The 7,443-nt window shown below is 41.6% G+C and overlaps 1 long non-coding RNA gene across 1 annotated transcript; it reads right to left on the reverse strand.

The window, feature by feature from the left end:
• Positions 1-304: 304 nt before the first annotated feature.
• LOC148686785 (uncharacterized) lies at positions 305-6,958 on the reverse strand. Its single transcript, XR_015948011.1, has 4 exons — positions 6,832-6,958; positions 5,611-5,716; positions 689-784; positions 305-360 (listed from the first exon to the last, which is right to left on the reverse strand). It is a non-coding gene; the product is annotated as an uncharacterized LOC148686785 (long non-coding RNA).
• Between the last annotated feature and the right edge of the window lie 485 nt (positions 6,959-7,443).

Below are 7,443 nucleotides of genomic sequence, written 5' to 3' on the forward strand. Positions count from 1 at the left end.
AGTGGGCATGTTCTTGGTTGGGCAAACCAGGAACACAAAAACCCTACCACGAATGAGAAACAAAATTATTCCGAAATATATCCACCTTTGTGCATAGTAACAGAGGAGAAGGAGTATCTTATGGGTGCAGAGTTTGTAAAATATGGTTCAACACAGGGAGTCTAAATCCTATTATTCACATTAGCCAAGGAGCAATCTTGTTTCTACTTTTCATTTACTTTTCCTATTAAGGCAAGGGTTGTCAGACTTGGACATCTCTCACAGCACTTTCTTACGGCTATAACATGTTTCTTTCACAGTACTTACAAGGCTGTCATGGTTGAAAGTATGTGCCTTAATTTCTTCCAGTATTGATTCATTCTATGAGCAGAGTAAGGGATTTTCAGTAAATTGCTTAATAACAACGAAGTGCAAAATGCTGAAATCTTTCTTCCATGTCTGTTTTCCATAGCCCCTGTTTCCTTGCAGAAAACATTCATGCCCCAGGAAATTTAAGAAAAAAAATGTGTTTCTTTAAAAAACACCACCACAAAAACTGCTTTATTTGTTTTAAAAATGCAGCATAACTGATTGAAACCAAATAGTGCGTTGTTTCCATCTAGAGTTATTATGGATTCTAGCACATTATAAGAGTGTGTCATTCATCTTCAAGAGCAGTGCTCAACAATAACAAATCTCAGGTACTCACTTGGTAGAAAATATAGGAAGTGTGCTGAATTTTTCTTCCCAGAGAAAACAGTTCATAATAATCGCTTTCTGGGTTCCTCCTGACTTTGAATGCTACCTAATTGAGGAAATGAAGTGAATTAATTAATACATGCAGGGACCCAGATGAGCTCCTTAGTCAGAGAAATTGATTGAGGAAATTTTAATCAATTTTTGACTGTCTGTGAAAAATACAAATTAAAAGAATGCCAAAGTGATTTCACTGGGACAGCCGTTAATCTGAGCAAAATATTTGTACAAACTGGCAATCTGGGAGTTTTATGCAGCTAGCTTCCTCAACACTCCTGACCCCTAAGTACTCGGTTGGCACTATCAGTTGGGCCTGAAGACCATCAGCAGCACAGGGGAAGGGACCTAATAATTAGCAAAGGACCCACCTCCTCAGCCCTCTGTTTCGTTCCTTAATCACTGCATGCAGTGGCTGATAGCACACCACACCAAAGGTGAATTTCTTCAGCATGCAAATCTGTTCTTGATGTTTCTTTTGGCTCCCGAGACTCTTGCAGATCTTGCGGAATGTTAAACTATCACAATTAATATGGAGAGAGGCAACTAATGCTGATTCTCCTCAGCCCTGATCCTCATAGTTTAAGCTAGTTCTCCAATCATCCAGTTCCATGGGAGCTTGAGGCTCATAGGGGAAGCAGGTGATGTCCGAAGGTCAGTCAATCAGTCAGTTCAAAGTAAAGGGCAGAACCTTGGACAGGGTCTTACTGGCTAAAGCATTCTTCTTCTGGACAATGGCGATGTTCTGAAATCCCCATGTCCCCATCAGATCTACTGCAAGATGTGCCAGGGAATTCTAATGTACGGTATCATTATGTCCTCCCTCAAGGTGATAGGCTATTGGTAGAAGGGATGTGAAATCACCAATGCAGTATGGGAGATTTGCTGCTCTAAGAGTCCCAGAGTGGTTTATGCTTACTGTTTCCAGACTCTCCTGTAGCACACCAGTTTGTGCCAGTGCACAGTTTGGGGACTTACTGTTCCCATGTGTACCGCATTCATAAGCTACCTCTGCTCCTGTTGGGGGCTTTTCTGTGCTTTATAGTGGCATAGTTTCATAACGTATATAGTTGTATTTATAGCAGCATAGTTGCTGTTTGATCAGACATCTTAAAGAGTGAATTTGTAGCTCATTGTATGCAACTTTCGTTACATGTCACTGTTTAATATTAGAGAGTGAGAGTGTGGTTTTCCTTTCCACACGAATGGTAGAAAAGTTCAGTGGATGTAGTCACAGCCCTTATGTGCCCTCATGTTCCTTCAGCCAGTAAATGTCAGAGTTTAAAGGATTTAATGCCTAGTGTTGCAGAATTATCCTGTTTTTCGTGGGGGTGGGATAGGAGATTAGAAGAGGAACCACATGGTTGCCTCAGCAATGGTGAACATGCTTATTGTGGTGGAGTTTTGTCTAATTGCTGTCATGAACTGTACTTATGGCTCGGCACCATTGTCTCAATCTGCCATCTCTCTTCCTAACGGAGCTCGCAAACTGACAGTTTGTACTGGACAGAGGGAAGTGGCACGAAACATATGACACCCCCCCCCAAAAAGCCTTGCATGGCCACCACACAGAAGCCGGGTCAATGCTTATACACATGCCACACAAATACTGAAGGTCCAGCCCATCTTGAACTTTCTCAAAAGTTTGTTGTTTTTTGCGGTAGACAAAAAAGTGTTGGGTGGTGTTGCTTTTAAAGTACCGGTACATTATTCCAAAATATTAGCTGAATAAAGACGGATGTCGTGTGTCAGCATGCAGAGTGTGAGAGAGTGAGAGAGAGAGAGCAGCAATTATAGCACTATAAATTGTAAGTGCAGAAATGCCCTTCATTTGCCAGCTTCACACACACACACACACACACACACACACACACACACACACACACATAGATGGACTTCCAACCACATCGCCTAGCTCATCATTGCGGTGCTGCCACCCACTTCTTTTATATCTGGTATAGAAAGGGAGATGAAAGCCATTCACTTTGAATGCCTTGGCCTGAATAGGATTCACGATAGCAGTTGCCTTTCAGACTGGGTAAACAAGCAAGGCTTTTTATAGCAATTAGGCCAAGGTGTGTGTGTGTGTGTGTGTGGGAAAACATAGCCGCATACCCATACACCAAAAAGCCTGATTCTTATTATTAACACAATATATCCTAGGAATAACTTAAAACACACAGGGTGCCATTTAAGGCCTTCATTCAGGATGCTGGTTAGCCATTTATATATCTTATCGCAGTGTTAAATATTTGGGTTTGGATTCAGGGCAGCGTCATCAATTTGCAGATGGTGACACTCAAATGCCTGCAAACAATCGATTAGGGAAGGAGGAGAATTTCGTTTGGTGTATATTTTTACTTCTTCTTTTATTATTTGCATGATATATACAGGCAATGAAAAATTTATATAAGGTATATATTGCAATATATTAAAGAGAGAGAGAGAGAGAGAGAGAGAGAGAGAGAGAGAATAGCAGTACAATAATTAAATAGCATAGAAATATATGTCTAAAATTAATACTCAAGACATATATGTAGGTATAGTTTGAAATATTCTTACAATAAACAGTTAAAGTTTGTTTTCACCCTTTTTGTAAGATATGTATCTTTTCTTTTTAAAATACTCCTGTAATCTCTCTCTCTCTCTCTCTCTCTCTCTGTGTGTGTGTGTGTGTGTGTGTGTGTGTGTGTGTGTGTACCCCCCTAATTATAAGAGTGCTGCTTGCTTATTAATTAAAGATTAACCATTTAGCCAACTGATTTGGTCTGCAGTTTAAAGCAAACTGACCTCAGACACATCTTTTGGACTGATACGTGGATCAGAATGTAATTATCCTTCACACTTCAAATTTTAGAATACTGTTCTTGGTTCAAAGAATGCACTAAACTGTGTAGTAGGAATGAATATATATATATATATAGGATAAGGTAATGTTTAGAAAATTTTCCATTGAAATAAAATACTTAAAATTCACGTACTGAGATAAAATATGCATGCATAAATACAAATTTGCATACAAACTTATTTTAAAATGCCCATCCCTCAACCAGTCAAGAAGTAGTAATCACAGCATCTATTTAGTGCTTTGGAGCTGTGCTCAGTTGGATGAGGGTGAGCAAGTTGCAACTGAATCCAGGGAAGACAGATGCAATAGCACCTTCACTTGGCTGGGGATCCACGTGCTCTAAGGAGGGCTAAGGTTGCCACATAGTAGTAGTGTCTCCCCTTCCCTAATGAGATCAGGTTTGCAGTCTAAGAGCGCTACATTGGCTCCCAGTACATTTCCGAGCACAATTCAAAGTGTTGGTGCTGACCTTTAAAGCCCTAAATGGCCTCGGTCCAGTATACCTGAAGGAGCGTCTCCTCCCCCATCGTTCTGCCCGGACACTGAGGTCCAGCGCCGAGGGCCTTCTGGCGGTTCCCTCGCTACGAGAAGCCAAGTTACAGGGAACCAGGCAGAGGGCCTTCTCGGTAGTGGCACCCACCCTGTGGAATGCCCTCCCACCAGAGGTCAAAGAGAATAACAATTACCAGACCTTTAGAAAGTATCTCAAGGCAGCCCTGTTTAGGGAAGCTTTTAATGTTTGATGGATTTCTGTATTTTAGTATTTTGTTGGAAGCCGCCCAGCGTGGCTGGGGGAACCCGGCCAGATGGGCGGGGTATAAATAGTAAATTATTATTACTGGACTCTGCATTGTGTGTGAAAATCCCACATGGCAGGGACACCAGCAGTGCATTATTACCAGTGACATTTTCATCCCTTTCTAGAGCAAAGGGGCCTAGCAATCTTTATTATCTGTTTAACCTAAGCTAAAGTATTGACAGGACAGGACAAAAGGGACCTGTGGTTAGGGAGTAGATACAACTCCTTGTATTGCACTACTTGACAGGGTTTAGAGATCTTGGGCTCCTGACCTATGCAGAGGCTGGGGACCTGTTATAAGGAGATTTCAACTGGTAGAGCTCAGTGTGACTCAACGGCTGGCTAGACTGCTAGAGTGACCGTGGAGAAAGACTAGGAATCAATTCAGCTGAACATTGGTTAGAGCTTATTTTAGACCTGTTTTTGCGACAGCGAAGAAACCACGCTTCGCCATCACTATTGCCCTGCTGCGTTGGCTTGGCCAGAGAAGTTATTCCAAGTAGTGAAGGAATTCTTACAGACTAGCCCCCAAAGTAGTGAGGAGGAACCTTTGGCAGCTTACTGGAACTCGTATGCACAGCACATTGCAAGTACACACTAGCTCTGTCTTGCTCCACAATGAGAACAGAATCTATGATGGTGAGAGGCGGCTGCTTTTCTATTTTGTTGGATAGTTTTCAGTGTGCACAGCCTCAGAATATGGGCAGCTTGCTCAAAGGACTGAGGCCAACTACTTTCTCGTTTGATCCATGTCCATATTGCCCGATTAAGCTGCCAGAGGAAGACAGGCCAGATGGGTGGTTGAGGTTGTAAATATATCTCCACAGTAATCCTGTGGCAATAAAGGAAGCAGTTGTGCTGCATTTACTTTAAATGCCCTCATTTGATTCTACCATGCAGGGTAATTACTGGCTACTGTCTAATTTGTTTGGTTTGAGAAAGGCAGTAGAGTGGTAACTACTCAACTCCCAGGCTTTGTTGAAGAAAAGTGATTGTTTAGATTCTTTCCCATCTGGATTCCAACCTAGTTTTGGACTGAAATGACTTTGGTTGCCCTTTGAAGATGACCTTCACCAGGAGCTAGTCGGGGGAGTGTAACATTTTGGTGCTGGTGAACCTTTTAGCAGCTTCCAATACCATTAATTCTGATATCCTTCTTGGACTTCTGGCTGATATGGGACTGCGAGGAACTATGTTGCAATGACTCTAGTCCCTATATGGCTGGACATACCAAGAACAGTGGTGCTTGGCTCCATGACCATTAGCCTATGGGGTCCCTCAAGGTCCCATCCTTTCCCCCATGCTATTTAACATCCATGTAAATCTTTCATCTGCGCCTATTTGAAAACAAAAATATATTGCATCTATGAATACAAGATATCAGGCATATGTTCTACACACATATCAAGATATCAAGAATTACAACTTCGGCAGTCTTCTAGTAGCATGGGCCATTTCTTTAGCCAGGGGACGGGGAACCTATGGCCCTCCCAGATGTTGTTGAAACTCCAAACTCCCAACAGCACCAGATAGCAGGGCTCTCATGGTCAGCATCTGCAGGGTCAAGTGTTTCCCCTACCCTGCTCTAGGCCAATGCATATAGATACCAAGGGCTGTTGCAACAGCCAACAAACTCATTTTAATAGGCTGGAAATTAACTCTATTCCCTTGATTTACTCATAGCTGAACCAGATGGCAGCCTTAACCACGAGAGAGAGAGAGAGAGAGAGAGAGAGAGAGAGAGAGAGAGAGAGAGAGAGAAGAGAGAGAGAGTGTTGTTTATTGGAAGCATAATAAAGAAAGTACTTAAACTGAAATATAGACTTAGTTCTTAGAGTGCTTTGGAGAAGAATTGGAAGTAGAATGAAGTATGTGACCTTTAAAAAAGGGGTACATCTTAGTCTTGGTCTAGCATACCTGAAAAGATGAGCCTATGCATCCTTTGATATGGGGTGGGCTACTCCAAATTCTCTTATGCAAAGGTAGTGAAGCCTTACTTTTCAGAGTGTACTATCTGTAGGGATCTGTCCTTCACTTTAGGATGAATTGCAAAGCTTTTCTGCTTTTAAAAGTGCTTAGAGACTGATTCTATTATAGCAAGCCTCACGCCTCCCCTCTCATTGACACTCACACAAATACCCACCCCCCACCCCCATAGCAGTTACTTCATTTTTAATGGTCATTTGCCATCAAGAATATCCTTGGTCTACTTGAATAGGTGAACAGATGTTCCATGTAGATGCCAGAGAACCAAGACACATCACTGTTGCCACCTTCCCAAGGATATGTGAAGTGCCAGAATTTAAATTTCTGAAAGCTATCCAAAGGAAAAGTTTTCAACACTTCCTCCCGCTCCTGAGATACTTTGCAACTTTTCAATTTAGTTTTGAATGTAAACAGGTGATTCAGTTTCACAGTTCCTGACAGAATGTTCGTTTTCAACAAAACTTACTTTCTGGGCCAGCTAGAATTTGGAATGGTCCCAATGGCCTGCATTTACCTCTCCTAGAAATACAGATTTTCTCTTCCGAAATGCAAATTTTCTCACTTTAAAAGAACACTTCTGTCTCCTACATTCTACGGAAAAAATAAAGATAGGAAAAAGTCTCGTATCCAGAGAAATAAACATGAACAGAATTATTAATCACCTCCTCTTAGGAGCTCTTCATTTCTTGTCAGAAGTAAACATACAATTGTCCTCTTGCAAAGAGTCCCCCAACCCCCACATCCCAACTTGACTCCCTCCCTCCCCCAGGACAGATCAGTCTATTAAGTTTCGCCAAAGTCCATGATTATATTATTTCTACAACTTAAAAAACGAATGACTAGTAGTAAATATACCACACTAACCACTGGGGAAGTGTGACTAGTTTCACACCAAAATTCCCACTGGAGCTGCTAGATTTCAAGTCAGGTTATATTTAGCAACATACCATTGTTATGTGACATTCTGTCAAGTGATCAAAGCTCTGTCAAACAATTACTGTGCAGAAGATAAAGGATGCTGGAGAAAATGTTATTTTTGTGATAGCATTTTGCCCACAGTCTTGCTTCAATTTAAGCA

This window comes from Zootoca vivipara, chromosome 2 (genome assembly GCF_965207765.1).
Source record: "Zootoca vivipara chromosome 2, rZooViv2.hap1.1, whole genome shotgun sequence".
In the NCBI taxonomy this organism is placed as follows: domain Eukaryota; kingdom Metazoa; phylum Chordata; class Lepidosauria; order Squamata; family Lacertidae; genus Zootoca; species Zootoca vivipara.